Source organism: Notamacropus eugenii, chromosome 3 (assembly GCF_028372415.1).
Source record: "Notamacropus eugenii isolate mMacEug1 chromosome 3, mMacEug1.pri_v2, whole genome shotgun sequence".
Lineage (NCBI taxonomy): Eukaryota > Metazoa > Chordata > Mammalia > Diprotodontia > Macropodidae > Notamacropus > Notamacropus eugenii.
In genome coordinates this window covers 59,605,433-59,625,407 of record NC_092874.1, presented here as the reverse complement: position 1 = coordinate 59,625,407, position 19,975 = coordinate 59,605,433, and the positions used below count along the sequence as shown (strand labels likewise).

Below are 19,975 nucleotides of genomic sequence, written 5' to 3'. Positions count from 1 at the left end.
AATGAACTGGGCATGCAGCTGAAAAAGCTTGAAAAAGAACAAATTGAAAATCCCTAAATAAATACCAAGTTAGAAATCCTGAAAACCAAAGGAGAGATTAATAAAATTGAAATTAAGAAAATTATTGAACTAATACATAAAACTAAGAATTGTTTTTTATGAAAAAAACAATAAGATTGATAAACCTTTGGTCAATTTGATTTAAAAGAAGGAAGAAGAAAACAAAATTACCAATATCAAGAATGAAATGAGTGAACTCACCTCCAATGAGGAAGAAATTAAAACAGTAATTAGAAATTACTTTGCCCAACTGTATGTCCATAAATTCAACAATCAAATGAGATGGATGATTATTTCAAAAATTATAAATTGCCCAGATTAACAGAAGAAGAAGTTGAGTTCTTAAACAACCCCATTTCAGAAAAAGAAATTGAATAAGCCATCAATGAACTCTCTAGGAAAAAAATCTCCAGAGCCAGATGGATTTACAAGTGAATTCTATCAAACATTTAAAGAACAGTTAATTCCAATACTATATAGAGTATTTGGGGAAAATGCTGAAGAAGGAGTCCCACCAAATTCTTTTTATGATATAAATATGGTATGGTATCAGAACCATATTTATATCATAAAAAGAATTTGGAAGAGTCAAAACAGGAAGAGTCAAAACAGAGAAAGAAAATATAGACCAGTTTCTCTAATGAATATAGATGCAAAAAAAGAATACAGCAACTTATCACAAGAATAATACATTATAATCAGGTAAGATTTGTACCAGGAATGCAGGGCTGGTTCAATATTAGAAAAACTATTAGCATTATTGATCCTATAAACAACAAAACTAACAGAAACCACATGATTATCTCAATAGATGCAGAAAAAGCTTTTGACAAAATACAAAACTCATTCCTATTGAAAACACAGGAGAGTCTAGGAATAAATGGAGCCTTCCTTAAAATAATACACAGCATCTACCTAAAACTTTCAGCAAGCATCATATGCAAGGGGAAAAGCTAGATGCATTTCCAGTAAGATCAGGGGTGAAATAAGATGCCCATTATCACCACTGTTATTCAATATGGTATTAGAAATGCTAGCTATAACAATAAGAGAAGAAAAATAACTTGAAAGAATTAGAATAGACGAAGAAGAAACTAAGTCATAATTCTTTGCAGATGATATGATTACATACTTAGAGAATCCCAGAGAATCAAGTAAAAAACCACTTGAAATAATAAACAACTTTGGCAAAGTTGCAGGTTACAAAATAAACCCAGATAAATCATCTTCATTTCTATGTATTACTAACAAAGCCCAACAGCAAGAGATAGAAAGAGAAATCCCTTTTAAAGCTACAGAAGACACAATAAAAATATCTGGGAGTCTACCCACCAAAACAAACTCTGGGACTATATGAATGCAATGACAAAATACTTCAAAAAAATAAAGTCAGATCTAAGTAAATAGAAAAACATCAGTTGTTCATGAGTAGGCTGAGCCAATATACCAAAAATAACAATTCTACCTAAATTAATTTACTTATTCAGTGACATACCAAGCAAAGTACCAGATAATTATTTTCCAGAGCTCGAAAAAATAATATCAAAATTCACCCGGAAGAACAAAAGGTCTATAATATCAAGGGAACTAATGAAAAGAAACACTAGTCCTATTGAATCTCAAATTGTATTATAAAACAGCAATCATCAAAACCACTTGGTACTGGCTAAGAAACAGAGGGGCAGACCAGCAGAATATGCTCGGTACTCAAGATATAGTAGTTAATGAATATAGCAATCTACTGTTTGATAAACCCAAGGACCCCAGCTTCTGGGATAAGAACTCACTGCTTGACAAAATTTGCTGGGAAAACTGCATGGTAATGGGGCAGAAATGGAGCATAGACCAGTGCCTGACACTGTACACAAGAATAAAGTCCAAAGGACACATGATCTGGGTATAAAGATTGATACTACAAACAAATTAGGAGAGTAAGGAATAGTGTATTTGTCAGATTTATGGAGAATGGAGAAAGCTTTGACCAAACAAGAGATAGAGAACATTATGAAGTGCAAAATGGATAATTTTGATTACATTAAATTGAAAACTTTCTGCACAAACAAACCCAATGCAACCAAGATTAGGAGGGAAGCAGAAAACTGGGAAAGAAATTTTGCAACTAGTGTCTGTGATAAAGGCATCATTTCTAAAATACATAGAGAACTGAGTCAAATGTACAAGAATACAAGTCATTCCCCAATTGATAAATGGTCAAAGGATACAGGAATGGGCAGTTTTCAGAGAAAGAAATTAAAGATATCTATAGTCATATGAAAAAATGCTCTAAATCACTGTTGATTAGAGTGATGCAAATCAAAACAACTCTGAGATACCACATTGTACCTATCAAATTGACTAACATGACAAAACATGTTAGGAAGATGATAAATGTTGGAGAAGATGTAGGAGAGTTGGAACACTAATTCATGTTGGTGGAGCTATGAACTGATCCCATCATTCTGGAGAACAATTTGGAACTATGCCCAAAGGGCTACAAAAATGTGTGCAAACCCTTTGACCCAGAAATACTGCTTCTAGGACTATCCTCAAGAGATCATAAAAATGGGAAAGGGTCCCACATGTACAAAAATATTTATAGCAGCTCTCTTTGTGGTGGTCAAAAACTGGAAATCAAGGAGATGCCCATCAATTGGGGAATGGCTGAACAAATTGTGGTATATTAATGTAATAGAATACTATTATGCTATAAGAAATGATGAACAGGAAGACTTCAGAGAAGCCTATATGGACCTATATGAACTGATGCTGAGTGAAAGGAGCAGAACCAGGAGAACTTTGTACAGAGCAACAACCACAGTGTGTGAGGAATTTTTCTGGTAGCCTTAGTACTTCATTGAAATGCATGAACTTAAAAAATTTCCAATGGATTCTTGAAGCAAAACACTTTTCATATCCAGAGAAAGAACTATGGAATTGGATCACAGATAGAAATAGACCATTTTCTTTTGTATTATGTTTTGTTTCGTTTTTGTTTTCTCCCATTCATTTTAATTCTTCTATGCAACATGCATTTAATTGGAATGTATGTGTAGAACCTATATAAGATTGTGCACCATCTCAGGGAGAGAGTGGGGAGGGAGGGGGGAATGAGGGGAAGGAAAGGGAAAAAAATCTAAGATATATGGAAATTATTGTCAAACACTGAAAACAAATAAAATCATTTAATTTAAAAAAAAAGATTATACACTTAAAGCTAAAAGGAATCTTAATGACCATTTAATCCACCCCTTAATTTTATAGAATAGAAAACTGAAACCTATGGAGTTTAAAATAGTACACCAAAACTAACAGTAACTTAAACAATACTATCCCAGGAATAATTCATATAATATTAATTGCTATGCTTGCTATGGTGTCAGTCATCAGCAAGTGTACAGAGCTGTCTTTTCTTAAATGAAATTGAATGATGAGATTTGAAGTTCTCAGAATTCTAGAGGTGACTTTCCCTCATCCTCTCAGGCAATGTCAGACAATAGAGTACAATTGCTATTGCTGTCACTTAGACTATTTGGAGGATGAGGAAGTAGACTCCAAAGGAGGGACAACACACAGATGAGATTACTACATTGATGTGAGCCAGTAAAGTCCACAAGGAGAGAGGGAAAAAAGCACAATTTCTGAAGGAAGGAAGTCTTGTATATCCTGGGAGGAAATGCCTTCCTTGATGTTTGTGTTATAGAACAAAGCCCTATTTGCCCCAGGGTAGTTTCAACTCTGACCTTATTCCAAATAGGGTATGGGTAAAAATAAAATTTTGAGAACAGGTAAAAATAAATTTTTTATAAAATTGTTTCTAGAGGAAATGGTCTTCAGAGTTTCAAATGAACTTCAGTGAAAATCTGGAACATAACCCCATCACCACCTTGGTATGTCAAGATATATAATTTTTAATGTCTTTATTCCTCATTCTCTGTCAAGGTTCTTTAGCACTCAAACCATGTATATCTGAGAGGGTGCTGACTTTTCTGGGTGAAAAATTCATTTTATCCTAATTCTAACCCCAGCATGTAGCACAGAGCATTTAATAAATGCTCGTTAATTTGTTGTTTCTAGATTAAATGTCAAAAATTACTGATCTATGAGGGGCCAGATTCAAAATGTTCACTATAGCACCATGTTTTCAACCATGATAACAAAGATGATTTGGTATTTGGGAAGATAACCACATTTCCCTCTTAACCTTCTCTATGAAAATGTCAGTCAGTTTGACTTGCCCATGTATTACACCTCCTGTGAAGAGATTGACTCTGATGTTCAAAGATGCTTGTCTCTTTGTTCTGTCATTTCCCATCATACACTGGGACCATGAAATGAACTGAATGACATCAAAATAACTCAGTCTGAGCCCTGGGATTCCCTCTATTTCTACCTTTACTATGAGCAAAGAAACTATACTTGAACATGTCATTTAGGTTCAAATCAAATTCTACATGCTGTGCATTTTTTTCAATGTAAGCATTTATCTCCTTAGTAACCTTTTCTACCCTACTACTTTTACTTTGTTTCATTTATTTCATTCTTCCCAAAGATTTCCCCTGTACTTATCCATTTCTCACTCCTTTTCTCTCTGGCCTCTACCTTGAATTTCAAATTCTGAATATATTAGAGTATATCCTACATATATTTGCATGTATATTCTGATTCATTGCAAAAGAAAAGGTATTTTTATCATGTATCTATGCCAACCCTATGTACTAAGCATATTACAATTATTACCTCATTTGATCCTAACAACAATTCTAGGAAGTTGGTTCTATAATCCCCCCTATTTTATGGCTGAAGAAACTGAGACAGAGTGACTTGGTCAGGATCACATAGCTAGTTGGTGTCTTTGCTCATATTTGAATTCAGTTCCCAGAACTCATAGTCTATCTACTGTGCCACTTCACAAAAAAGGAGTCTAGATTGAAAGAGACCACTTGGTACTGAGGAACAAGTGTTAGTTTTGTTGTCAGATCTTCTCTAGGTGAATTTGCAAGCAATTCAACTTTGCTCATTAATCTCTCTTGATCTCCATTGACTCATCACAGATTACCAAATCCACATGAATTTATTAAGCAACTCCCCTATATCAGATATTGGTGATACAAAGGCAAAATTATACATTGGAAATGGTATTTAAGGTCCCTTCTAGCTCTAAATTTCTGATGTCATAATCTGTAAAATAGGGTTAATACTATTAGCATTCACACAGTTGCAAGAACACTGATCAATATGATAAATCATATATTATCACTAAATCTTTTTTTTACCTACCAGACGTAGAACACGTTTATTTTGTTTCATTAGTAGAAATTTGAATAGAAAGTCTCTTTTACCTTGCTTTGTTACTAGACTGTCAAACTTGCTATAACATCAAAAGATGGCCAATATAGTCCAAAGTGCCAAAGAATCCCTACAGTCCTTGTAAAACCAAAGTTTTATTACGGGAGAGTGGGGCAGGGGTTTTTCCTCTGAAATTTCTTCCAAGTCTAGTAGTAACATGAAGGCCTGGTCTTCCCTCTACTGCCTGCTTTTATTATTGAGTTAAAGGCTGAAGATGGCAAGATCTTTTTTAATACCTGGCCACTAAAACTAGTGGGTGCCAAGTGACCTCAGAATTTCTGAGGCAGAATTGTCTACCAGAGAGTAGAGGGAGAGGAAGCAGATTAAGTCCCAGAAACTTCTCCCCAGTGCATTGTTCAGTCTGGTCCTATGGGGAAAACAACTAGGGAAGAGTCTACTGGGGTGAAGAGGTTGATGTCCACATCTCTACAGATTTCTCTGAAGCTCAGCAATCTTGGGCCACAAAAGTTGCAAGATCTGGGGATGCCTGACAGGCCACCAGAGAAACAGATTTTATGTTGGCTTTTTTCCCCAATGTCATGACAAAGACGCATCATGGAAACCACCTCCACAGTTGCTGCCAGGCCACTATTATTGCTCTACAGTCTGCTCCTGGGGCAGCTTTCTCCTCAGGAGGTTAAGTCTGGGCCCAATTCTCTACCAGAATTAAGTTTTCTAGCTTCTTCCAACTCTAGTAGCAACATCAATGATCAGGATTCCCATAGTCTCCATGGAGGAAGAGCTAGGGGTTTTCATACAAGGAGGGACCTGGCCACTGCCATTGGGTTGAGTCAAAGATGGCTCCCTTGACAGCTTTCCCATATAGATGACTCTCAAAATCCAGCACCTCCTAAAGTGACAGGGGTCATGGAGTTGACATAAAAATGGTTCTAATTCTACATAGCTCTAGTCATACTTTCTGTCATGAGGGAAGGGTTGAGAAGGGACTTTCAGGATGGGACAGTTGAAATACATTTCCAGTTTGTAGATTCTGTTCACGCTTTAATGGTCTTGGGCCTCCAAGTTGGAACAGCTACTGCTGCCTGCAGAAGATGATGCTTGGCAGTCTGCTTAGCCAGAATTAATCTGATAATATTTATATAAATTTTGGACATTAATAAGGGCCAAAGCTTGAATTAAGAAGAGTCTGGACCTAATAGTCTCTTTTGCTAATCTTAAGTAAACTCAGAGAATGCCTTTTGATGTGTCAGTTAAGCAAATGGGGCTGACTTAGTAATTTCCTTACAAGACCCTTTTTATGGCATGCTAATGATAAGGAAAAAACACAGATGTCCTGGGTTATAATTTCAATTGAAACTTCATTAAAGGTACACTTTCTTGTGTCAGCAACTTCAAGGACCTGTTTAGGACAGGAAGCCTGCCACTAGAGTAGTGGGATTTTCTTCTTATTGTATGTCACAAAGACATATGCTACAGAGAGGAAGTTTACACAGCTTGGGATCATAAAACCCCACTGACACTACTTTGTTAATTGTCTTGTCTTAGTAAACTTACAATTTGTTCAGCTAAGAGAGTTCCTTTCTCACAGTAAAATATGTTTAAGCCAGACAATTTCTGTACTGGGCAGCCAGGTCTTGATCCTGGCTCCACAGTGCTATGTTACCATTTTCTTTAAAAGAGAATTAATAAATAACACATACCTTTATCCTGATGGCTTTTCTTTAACCAGCCTTCAGGTCAACAAGTCAAATGAACTGGCCACAGCTGCTTAGCTTGCCAGCCTCCAGGAATCCACCCACAGTGGGGGAAGGGAGGAAATGAGACCCCAAAGACCCAAGGCCCAAGGGCCAGGCCCCTAGCCTGGGAGGGCCCAAGGGCTCATCTGCCTCCTTGTAAGGAGAAAAGTGCAAGGAGGCTTGGAGGAAGTGGGGGAAAGGGAGGACAGGGCTAAGCGGCAGCCCCCTTCCCCATTCTCCTTACAGCCCTCTCCTGCCTGGAAATTGCCAGGAGATAGTTGTGCTTCCTGTGTCTGGGGCCCCTCCAGAAACCTATCTGGAGGCAATAAGGGACCTGCAGGAAAGTCCCAGCTAATCTAGCCCCAGGGTCACATTTCTACCACAACTCCATCCTTGTCTGGCAGAGGGGGAAGGGGAGAGGTGAGTGGAGGGGAACCACATCTCATCACCAGCCTTGTGGCCACCTGCTCCCTGCAAAACCATTCTCCACTGAATAGTTTTTTAACAGTAGCAAAGCATTTATAATTTCATCAGGGAAACTCACTCCATCAACACACATCTCAACTCTCTTATGACATTGCTGATTAATTCATCTAGTATTTATAATGTACCTACTAAGTGCCAGGCACTGTAGAGTACTAGGCCCTAGTCCAAAAAAAAAAAAAAAAAGTTTAAAAATATCAAATTGTACCTGCCCTCAAGGAGCTTATATTGTATTGGAAGGGGGAATTATACGGAAAGAAATTACTTTGTAAATACATGCAAAGTAGATACAAAATCATTTTTGGAGGGAGGGCATTTGCAATTGGAGAGGTGGAAGTTAGGACTAAACTGAGGTTTAAATGAAGAAAGAGAATGAGACAATAGTGAGGAGGGAGTGCATCCAAGTTAAAGGTCACCACCCAAGAGATGGAATGCCATGCAGAGGGACATAGATAAGGTCTAGGAAGCCTCCTGAGGAACTGAGAAGATCAATCACTTCCTACAGTCACAAGGGGAAGCAGAAGCAGAATTTGGGACATCGCATGCTGCCTCTTAACAAAAATAACCAGTTATTATGCGGATAAGCTTTTTTAATTGGTGAGTGAATGAGCACAAAATTACCTAGTGTACTGTTCTTTAGCTAGCCCCAGACCCATTCCATCCTTTACATTTTTGTAACTTTCCTGATATTGACCCACTTTTTCTCTCCTGAAATAGACTAGACCTCCAGAAATACATGATCCAAGTCCCTGGAGCAGTCAACTCACTCTGTCTCAGGATTCTCTCCCTGTTGCTGAGCTGTCTTCTAGATATGCAAGTGTATATTCACCTAGCCCATTCCATTTATAAAGCTCCAATCCAGACCCTGTTTCCCATTTGATCTAATGGGACCATCTTGTCTATCCAACTTTCTACCTCTGATTTTGAACAGTTAACAAGTCAGTAGTAAAATACCCTCTTAAAAGGGGATGCTAATTGCCTGGAATGTTATCCCTCATCTCTGCCTCCTGACTTCCTTGGATTTCTTCAAGTCTCAGCTAATGTCTCACTTTTTGCAAGAAACATTTCTTGGTCATCCTTAATCTTAGTCCCTTCCCTGAGAGATCACCTCTAGTTTAGATATTATCTGTCTGTTTATCTATGCATGTATATGCATATACCCGCACAAACATATGTATGTATAATGTGTGTATGTACATATATATATAAATGTGTATATAAATCTTGTTTGTGTATAGATATCTGTATATTGTCTCCCCTAGCACAATGAGCTCCTTGAGAGTTAGAATTAGATTGTTGTGAGGATTTTTTTGCCTTTCTTTATATTTCCAGAGCTTAGAACAGTGCCTGGCACATTGTAGGTGCTTAAAAAAATGCATGTTGATTTGACATCAACTCACCATCCCTGTGATACGTCAGATTAAAACACTCTGACCTGGCCTCCATTTCCCTGTTTGTTGTCTCCTCTTTAAGACAGAAACTGAATTTTTTTTTTATTCTTTGTATCGCCAACACCCAGCACACAGACAGCTACACAGTAATTTGTTGTCTTAATAAATGCTTTTTTGAGCTTAATGAATGTGGTTTTGTATCATGTGTAATGTTATTGCTGCCAAGTGCTCTGCATAGAGCCTGGCAAATAGTAAGTACTTAATAAAACTTGTGGACTTGTCAAGTACTATTGTATCTACAAATGGTATACACATCTAAATTACTATGATTTCTCCTGTTTCAAATCGTTTAGCTATAATATCTTAACTGTTCATTCCATAGACGAGTATAATAAACACACTAAATTAACATTCTGGTTATGTCACTGTTAATAAGTAGTAACTAAAAGGCATCTAGGTGGTATAGTGGATAGATCTCTGAACCTCAAATCAGGAAGACGTGTTCAAATGTGTCTTCAGATACTTACTAGCTATGCGATTCTGGGCAAGTTATTTAACCTCTGCCTGCCTCAGTTTCTTCACCTGTAAAAATAGGGATAATAATAGTATCTAAGGTTTTATAGTATAATAGTACCAGGGTTATGAGAACAGAGCAAAAGATATTTGTGAAATATTTTATAAATTTTACAGCACTATAAAAATGCTAGCTAATGAAACTTTTATAAGACAAGAAGATCTAAGGTACAGCCATCTATTGTCCAACTTAGAGCAGCTGATAGTTATTCTGTTTAGCTAGACTGCGCCAGGGTAGGTTGGAGTTACAGTTAGGAGAGACACGCATTTTTCTTTCTATTATTCTGTCCTCAACTTTTATTATTCATTTCTGAAGACCTCAGCAGCACCAACCATAGAGGCTTTTAGTCTGACTGTTGTGGCAAGGAACATTCATCGTTCATCAGTTTCCTCTGCTTCTATTTTCTGGGAGTAATTTAGAGCAAATGGGCTCCTTTTTGCAAAATGACTAATGGACTCCCTAAGCTGCAATTGAAGAGGAGTGAGCACATTTACATTTTCCCTACAGATTTATCAAAGCCCTTTCCAAACTGAAATGGCTATTCATGCCCCAAACTTAATGGCATATTATGAATGAGATCTAGATTTTCCTAGCATTCTCTTCCATACTGATGACATGAATCATAAAATAAAAATCACCTTCCTCTAAACAACAAAAAAAGAAATGGGTTTTTATTCTATTTCTGTGCCCTACTGTCACGCACGTATCTATTTGACCTCAATGGGTGGCACAGAAAAATTGAACAGCTCTCTAAAAAAAAAAAAATTTCAAATGATGCTCTAGTTTTTTATTAGTCAGGAAATCTCCTTTTTCTTTCCTAGAATGAGACTGATAGAACTATTTTAACCTCCAAGGAAAATATTCCCCTAAAAGTGTTCTTTTTTTGAGTTTCTTTTTTCTTTTTGTTCTCAACCTGACCTCCTCATTTCCACTAGGGACAAGAATGCTAAGACCTTCCACTCAATTTATATGAAACCTATCTAGTACAGGGTAGTACTTTGGCAAAACCTCCGTTACAGAAAACTTAATTCTATAACTTTCTCCCTACCCCTACCTCCCATGTAAAAAATAAAAGTCAATTTTATTACTTGCAAACTCCAAACATTTAAATGTTAAAAACAGACATTTCAAGGGAAAAAAATAAAAATCAATCATTAAAAAATATCAACTACCCAAAAATCCGTGTCTTATAGGGGAGGGCTTAAGAGCTACCGCATCAAGGTGGAGGAGAGAGCAAACTGCAAACCCTAGACTCTGACCTACCTAAGGTGACTAGGTTGCCCCAAGATGGTGACTTCCCTGGAGGACTTGAAGCAGATGTGGATGATTTCTCCTCCAGTATACTGTAGGGAGAATTCTTATTCAGGTAATAGCTTATCAGGTGGCCTGTGAGACCCCACTAACACTAAGATTCAGAGTCACAGGGCCAAAAATGGTAAATGATTCAGAACCAGAAGCAGAGTGCTTTGCCTGAAATGCCATCAATTCTAGGTTGCAATTTCCTCTTCAGCAAACCATCCTCCCTCTCCTGGGAGCTCTTAAGCTTTCGCCCCCACGATGCAGCACAAAAATGGACATGATGGGAGATTAGTGCAGCTTAGTGGTTCCAAAGAGAGAAGAGTAGAAAGCAATACTGAAGTATTGAACAGTGCTGACAGAGTGAGAGCCTCAATTCCTTCATAGGTAAAAATGATCATTTCCCTTCCAGCTTTAAAGGGCATATACTGTGTCAAACTAGTTATAAAATTTCCAAAAAATTTTCTCTCATTCAAAATATGTTAAAAAATAAAACATCATGACAAGCTACCTGAAAATGTACTATTGGTAAGGGAAATTCTGCTATGGATAGCAATGTTTTTCAAAGAAAATATTTCAAATAAGGTTTCTAAAGTAGACATTAATATTCATATCCTTGGATAGTGGTTATTGCTTTCCTAAAGCATGAGCTGGTTCTTTAACTTAATAATTCCTTAAACCTAAGTTTTGTGGATTTGTTTTTGTTTTCAAAGAGGTAACTTAGGGTCAATTAAAATGCTACATGATGACCTCTGCATAACCAAGGACAGCTCACTACTTTTTAGTTTCCACTGAAGGCCTGGAACAAGACTTTACACAGTGATCACTCAGCAGATGTTATCAATGAATTAAAATGAATTTAAATTGGCTCCCAAATTTACAATTCTGATTTCCTGAATACCAGTGACTTAGAGTTGTTGTCCCCCATAGTGAAAGTTCCCTGCCCCTAAAAGCCCCAACCTCCCCTTGCAACTCTTGCACCCATCTAGTTCAATTCTGTCACTCCCATGGACATTTCTGCCTCCTTTTCTTCCCTCTCTCCCTTCATCCCTCCCTCTCTCTCTCTTTCTCTCTCATCCTCTGGAAGTCCCACTTTATCCTTCGCTTCATCCTCAATCTCTTCTTTTCAGTAACTTTCCACATTCTTATGATCAGTGAAACATGGTTCTCTGCAGAAAACATTGCCCCACTGACTAAAACTTTCTCCTGATGGTTATGCTTTATCTAAACTCTTCAGAAAGAAGATACTAGTAAGAGGAGTGGGAATGTTTCTGCTCCTCAGTCTCCTTTGCTGGATTAGTATACATTTCCCATCTTTTTTTCTTCAATGAGAATCCCCTAGGACTTGGACCTGGGTCTTTTTTTCTTCATTCTCTACATGTTTGCTCTTATATTTCTCAACATTTCCCAAGTACCATCTAGATGACTCCCAAATCTCAATTTCTACCCCTAATCCCTCTCCTAAACTCAAGTCACCCTTTGGCAAAGGCTTGCTTGTTGAGTATCTCAAACTCAGCATATCCAAAGTAAAACTGATTATCTGCCACCTACATGCCTGCTTTTCCTCCAAACTTCCTTATTCGTATTGATGGCAACCCAATCTTCCCAGGTCCCTATATTCAGAGCCTCAGAAAGATCCTTGACTCCTCTCTCTCCATCACATTCAGAGTTATCATTGCCAAGTTTTACTGATCCTACTTCCACAACATCTGTCACATCTCATCTTCCATCCATATTTCCAATAATTATTTTAAGCCCTCATCTCTTTCACCACTACTACTATAACAGGATAATAGTGTTCCCTCCCTAACTTCTCCTTCACAAAGCTGCCAAAACCATCTTAAAGTACTCTGTAGTCAGATTCCCAGCTGCTTTTTCAGTCTTATATAGAAATGTTCCTCTTCAATATAGTATAGTGGCCAGATTCAGAGATAGGAAAATTTGGGTTCCAGTCTTGCATACATATGCCAACTATATACTAACTGTAAGATTTTAGATAAGTATCTAACCTATTAGAGAATCAACTTTCTAAAACTCTAGATTGTAGAAGAGATGACCTGCATATACAGAGGATATTTCTTTCTATAGGAATTCTCTATAATAGAGAGTCTATACCAATGAAATAACAGTGTCACTGCCTATCCTCTTGACAAATTCCATGTTCCATCAAAAGTGGACTATGAGTTATTACTCAACCCTGAGTCTCCATTTCCTAACTCCAAGCCTTTGAACTTATTTCTTTTCCAATTCTGCAACACATATTCTTCTCATCTCCACCCTTCAAAAATGTATTTTCTTTTAAAGAAGATATTAGCAAAAAGAGTACAACAACTTATCACAAGAATAATGCATTACGATCAGGTAGGATTTATACCAGGAATGCAGGATTGGTTCAATATTAGGAAAATTATCAGCATTATTGATCATATCAACAACAGAACTAACAGAAACCGTATGATTATCTCAATAGATGCAGAAATAGTTTTTGACAAAATACAACACACATTCCTATTGAAAACACTGGAGAGCATAGGAATAAATGGAGCCTTCCTTAAAATGATAAACAGCATCTATCTAAAACCATCAGTAAGCATCATATGCAATGGAGATAAGCTAGATGCATTTCCAATAATATCAGGGGTGAAATAAGGATGTCCATTATCACCACTGTTATTCAATATGGTACTAGAAATGTTAGCTATAGCAATAAGAGAGAAAAAAGAAATTGAAGGAATTACAATAGACAAAGAAGAAACTAAGTTATCATTCTTTGCAGATAATATGATGATATACTTAGAGAATCCTAGAGAATCAAGTTAAAAAAAAAACTACTTGAAATAATAAACAATTTGGGCAAAGTTGCAGGTTACAAAATAAACTCACATGAATCATTTGCATTTCCATGTATTACTAACAAAGCCCAACAGCAAGAGATAGAAAGAGAAATCCCATTTAAAGCAATGATAGACACTATAAAATACGTAGGAGTCTGTCTACCTTCCAAAACAAACCCAAAGATTATGTGAACACAATTATAAAACACTTTTTGCACAAATACAGTCGTATCTGAGTAAATGGAAAAGCATCAGTTGTTCATGGGTAGGCCAAGCCAATAAAATAAAAATGACAATTCTACATAAATTAATTTACTTAATCAGTGCCATACCAATCAAACTATCAGATAATTATTTTCTAGAGCTCAAAAAAAAATAATATAAAAATTCATCTGGAAGAACAAAAGGTCCAGAATATCAAGAGGACTAATGAAAAGAAATGCTAGGGAAGGTGGCTTAGCACTACCAGATCTCAAATTGCATTATAATGCAACAAGCATCAAAACTGGTATTGGCTAATTGGGGTAGATCATTGGGATAGGTTAGGTACTCAGGACATAGTAGTTAATGAATATAGCAGTCTACTGTTTGATAAACCAAAGACCCCAGCTTCTGAGATAAGAACTCACTGTTTGACAAAAACTGCTGGGCAAACTGGATAACAGTGTGGCAGAAACCAGGCATAGATCAATGCCGGACACTATACACAAGAATAAAGTCCAAATGGATATATGATCTAGGTATAAAGACTGATACTATAAACAAATTAGGGGAGCAAGGAATAGTATATTTGTCAGATTTATGGAGAATGGAGAAATTTATGACCAAACAAGAGATAGAGAACATTATGAAGTGCAAAATGGATAATTGTGATTATATTAAATTGAAAAACAAATCCAATGCAAGCAAGATTGCAAGGGAAGCAAAAAACTGGGAAAGAATTTTTGCAACAAGTGTCTGTGATAAAGCATTCTTTCTAAAATACATAGAGAACTGAGTCAAATTTACAACAATACAAGTCATTCTTCAATTGATAAATGGTCAAAGGATATAAACAGGCAGTATTCAGAGGAAGATATTAAAGCTATCTATAATCATGAAAAAAATGCTCTAAATCACTACTGATTAGAGAGATGCAAACGAAAACAACTCTGAGGTACTATATCACACCTATCAGATTGGCTAATATGACAAAGCAGGAAAATGATAAATGTTGGAGGTGTGGGAAAGTTGGAACACGAATTCATTTTTGGTGGATCTATGAGCTGATCCAACCATTCTGGAGAGCAATTTGGAGCTATGTCCAAAGGGCTACAAAAATGTACATACCCTTTGTCCCAGCAATATTGCTTCTAGGACTGTATCCAAAAAAGATCACAAAAAAGGGAAAAGGTCCCACATGCACAAAAATATTTATAACAGCTCTCTTTGTGGTGGCCAAAAACTGAAAATCAAGGGGATGCCCATCAGTTGGGGAAAGAATGAACAAGTTGTGGTATATGAATGCAATGGAATCCTATTGTGTTATAAGAAATTATGAACAGGAGAGGCCTGGAAGGACTTATATGAACTGATGCTGAGTGAAATGAGCAGAACCAAGAGAACATTGTACACAGTATCAGCCACAGTGTGCAAGGGCTGTTTCTGGTGGACCTAGCCCTTCACAGTAATTCAAGGACCTAAAACATGCCCCAAAGACTCTTGAGGGAAAATGCCATCCAAATCCAGAGAAATAACTATGGAATTGGAACACAGAATGAAGCAGAATATTTTCTTTTGTGTTATGTTTTATTTTGGTCTTTTTTTCCCCTCATATTTTCTTCTATTCATTTTAATTCTTCTATGCAACATGACTAATGTGAAAATGTGGTTAATTAGAATATATGTATAGAATCCATATAGGATCACATGCCTTATAAAGGAGAGAAAGGGAGAGAGGGGTAGAAAATATAAGACTTATGGAAGTGATTGTAGAAAACTGAAAACAAATAAATCAATTTAAAAAATGTATTTTCCTTCAAGAACCAACTCAATTACTACCTCCTCCGTAGAGGACTATCTCACTCTTCCCCACCCACTGATTTCTGGTTCCTTTTTTATTTTTAATTTTTACTTGTAATATATTTACTGATGTACTTATTCTCTTTCTCTGGATAGAATTTAAGCACATTGGGCATGAAGATTTTCATTTTTTACATTACATTCCAGTCATTAGCACAGTGTCTTGCATGTAGCAAGTATTTAATAAATGTTAACTGTTTGGTGAATCATCAAACTATTTTTCACATGATCTTTAACCTTTTTCTTCTGCTTTAAGAATTATTTTTTTGAGATGTCACTTAGAGAATTCTTTGATTGCACTCTGCCTATCTCTCTTCATGTATCTGCCTGGGTCATAATTTTCCTGTATCATATTAGGACATTTCTTCTATTTTCTAACTAATTTTATTTCTTTAGATGAATTTCTAGGGGAGAAACAGTTTTCAGCAGGATATTCTCAAAAGAAAAGACACAGTGAAATTTAAAATCTACTTCAAATTTAATCTAGCACTCTTCTCATTTTCTAGTTTCTTATAGGGAATATAGTGAACATTAAAAATGTCAAAGGCATGCTTGGGAAATAAACATATACAACAAGAGATCTGACCTGAAATTCACCCACAAATATAAACAGATGTCTTTGTCAGTGTGTTTCATTACTCTTTGACAAGCCTAGCATAGCACAAGGGTCTCCTCAGGGCAGCACCAGCACAGTGCTATGCAAAAAGGCAGGACCTGTAGCCCTTCACATAAGAATCTTGGTACAATGACCATCCCATCCCAGAAGCAGAGCTCAACTTTAAAAGTAATGAAATAACTTGGAAAAGATGAGTAAAAAAAGAGCAGGAAAGAATGAAGAACCTAACCATAGAAAGTTATTATGTTGGCAGGGAAGACTCAGAAGAGGACAACAGTGTCAAAACATCTACATGCAAACCCTCAAAGAAAGATGCAAATTGATCTCAAGCCCAAAAGAACTCCTGGAAGAACTCCAAAAGGAGATTAAAAATCAGAGAGGTGGAAGAAAAACTGGGAAAAGAAATGAGAGTGATGAAAGATAATCATGAAAAAAAATTAACAGCTTCATAAAGAAAGCAGAAAAAATAGAAAAACAGGTACAAAAATTTACTGAAGAAAACAACTCCCTAAAACATAGAGTTGCCCAATAAAAAAGGTTAAGATTAACTCCTTAAAAATTAAAATTGGACAAGTGGAAGCTAATGACTCCATGAGACATCAAGAATCAATCAAATAAAATCGAAAGAAGGAAAAAATAGAAGAAATGTAAAATACCTCATTTGAAAACAACTGACCTGAAAAAAGAATGTAGGCAAGATAATTTAAGAATTATTGGTCTACCTGAAAGCATGATCAAAAAAGGACCTGAGCATCATATGTCAAGAAATTATCAAAGAAAACTGCCCTGGTAGACTAGAACCAGAAGATAAAATAAAAATTAAAAGAATCCAATCACTTCTGGAAAGAGATCCTGAAATGAAATCCTGGGAACAGTATAGCTAAATTCTAGAACTCTCAGATCGAGGAGAAAATATTGCAAGAAGCCAAAAAGAAACAATTCGAATATTGGGGAGTCATAATCATAATGATACACTATTTAGTAAGTCTGGTATTAAAAGATCAGAGAGTATGGAATACACTCTTCCTATCAAAAACACTGGAGCATAGAAATCAATGGAGCTTTCCTTAAATTGACAAGTAATATCTATCTAAAAAAATTAGCAAGCATTATTTGTAATGGGGATAAGCTAGAAGCCTTCCCAATAAAATTGGGGTGAAGCAAGGATTTCCATTATCATCAGTATTATTCAATGTTGTACTACAAATGTTAGCTTTAGCAATAAGAAGAAAAAGAAATTAAAGAATTAGAATAGGCAATAAGGAAACAAAACTATCACTCTTTGCAGATAATATGATAGTATAATTAGAACACCCTAGAGACTCAAATAAAAAGCTATTTGAAATAATTAACAACTTAAAGTTGTAGAATATAAAATAAACCCACATAAATCATTAGCATTTCTATATATTACCAACAAAGCCTAGCAGCAAGAGATTTAAAGAGAAATTCCATTTAAAATAAAAGTAGACAAACTACTAGGGAGTCTATTTGCCAAGACACACCTAGTAACGATATGAACACATAAACAAAACCTTTTTCCTTTTCTAAAATGAATTAATTTATTGTTAGTTTTCAACATTCACTTCCATAAATTTTCTCCACCTCTCTTCTCCCTCCCCAAGATGGCATGTAATCTAATATAGGCTCTAGGTATACATTCTTATTGAACATATTTTCACATTAGTCATATTGTATAGAAGAATTAGAATGAATAACAGGCACCATGAAAAAGAAAAAAACAAAACAAAAAAAGAGAGCAAATAGTATGCTTTGATCTGCATTCAAACTCCATATTTCTTTCTCTGGATGTGGATGGCATTTCCCTTCCTGAGTCTTTGGAGTTGTTTAGGTCTTTGCATTGCTGAGCAAATCTAAGTCTATTAAAGTCACTCATCACACAATGGCTGCTACTCTGTACAATGTTCTCCTGGTTCTGCTCACTTTACTCAGCATCAGTTCACATAAACCTTTCCAGGTTTTCCTGAAGTCTATTGCTCATCATTTCTTACAGCACAAGAGTATTCCATTACATTCATATACCACAACTTATTCAACTATCTCCCAACTGATGGGCATCTCCTTGATTTTCTGCTCTTGGCCACAACAAAAAGAGCTGCTATAAATAACTTTGTACATGTGCATCCTTTTCCCATTTTTATGATCTCTTTGGGATACAGCCCTAGAAGTGGTATTGCTGAGTCAAAGGGTATGCACATTTATGTAGCTCTTTGAGCAAAGTTCCAAATTGCTCTCCAGAATGGTTCGATCAGTTCACAACTCTGCCAACAATGAATTAGTGCTCCAATTTTCCCCCATCTTCTATGGCATTTATCACTTTCCTGTGTGTCATGTTAGCCAATTTGATAGGTGTGATATGGTACCTAAGATTTGTTTTGATTTGCATTTCTCTAATCAATAATGATTTAGAGCATTTTTTCATATGACTATAAATAGCTTTAATTTCTTCCTCTGAAAAAATGCCTGTTCATGTCCTTTGGCCATTTATCAACTAGAGAATAGCTTGTATTCCTCATAAATTTCACACAGTTCTCTTCATCTTTTAGAAATGAGGCCTTTATATAGAGAACTGACCCAAATGTACAATCATACAAGTCATTCCCCAATTGATAAATGGTCAAAGGATATGAACAGGCAATTTTCAGAGGAAGAAATTAAAGATATCTGTAATCATATGAAAAAATGCTCTAAATCACTATTGGTTAGAGAGATGCAAATCAAAACAACTCTGAGGTACCACATCACACCTATAAGATTGGCAAACATGACAGAACAAGAAAATGATAAATGCTGGAGAGGATGTGGGAGAGTTGGAACACTAATTCATTGTTGGTGGAGCTGCGAGCCCATCCGACCATTCTGGAGAGCAATTTGGAACTATGTCCAAAGGGCTACAAAAATGTGCATACCCTTTGACCCAGCAATATCGCTACTAGGACTGTATCCCCAAGAGATCATAAAAATGGGAAAGGGTCCCACATGTACAAAAATATTTATAGCAGCACTCTTTGTAGTTGCCAAAAACTGGAAGTCAAGGGGATGTCCATCAATTGGGGAATGGCTGAATAAATTGTGGTATATGAATGTAATGGAGTACTATTGTGCCATAAGAAATGATGAACAAGAAGACTTCAGAGAGGCCTGGAGGGACTTATATGACCTGATGCTGAGTGAAAGGAGCAGAACCAGGAGAACTTTATGCACAGCAACGACCACAGTGTGTGAGAGTTTTTTCTGGTAGACCTAGATTTTTGTAATAACACAAGAACTTCTTACAAAAAAAAAAAAATAAATCCCAATGGTGGTTCTCAAGGCAAAATGCCTTCCACACTCAGAGAGAGAAATATGGAAGTCACTCACATAATGTAGCAGATCATGTCTGTGTATGTGTATGTGTTTGTGTATCATGTTCTGATTTGTTATACGATTTCTTTCATTCATCTTAGTCTGACTACATAGCATGACTATAGTGAAAATATACTCAATAGGAAAGTATATGTAGAATCTATACAGAATTGTATGCAGTCGTGGGGAGGGAGGGAGGGAGGGGGGTAGTGGGGGGTAGGTGGGGGGGATAAAATCGCAATTGTATGGGA

At 36.4% G+C, this 19,975-nt stretch overlaps 1 protein-coding gene across 4 annotated transcripts in view; it reads right to left on the bottom strand.

Moving 5' to 3' along the window:
• Nucleotides 1-19,975, bottom strand: part of MALRD1 (MAM and LDL receptor class A domain containing 1) — a 1,140,778-nt gene that overhangs the window by 756,763 nt on the left and 364,040 nt on the right. The window contains exon 1 of one of the 4 annotated variants that reach the window (XM_072651642.1): nucleotides 9,505-9,553. The exons of the other annotated variants lie outside the window; for them this stretch is intronic. The gene's annotated coding sequence lies outside the window, so the exon portion shown is untranslated. Of the gene's footprint in view, nucleotides 1-9,504; nucleotides 9,554-19,975 lie in introns of those variants that run through there. 4 annotated transcript variants of the gene reach the window in all.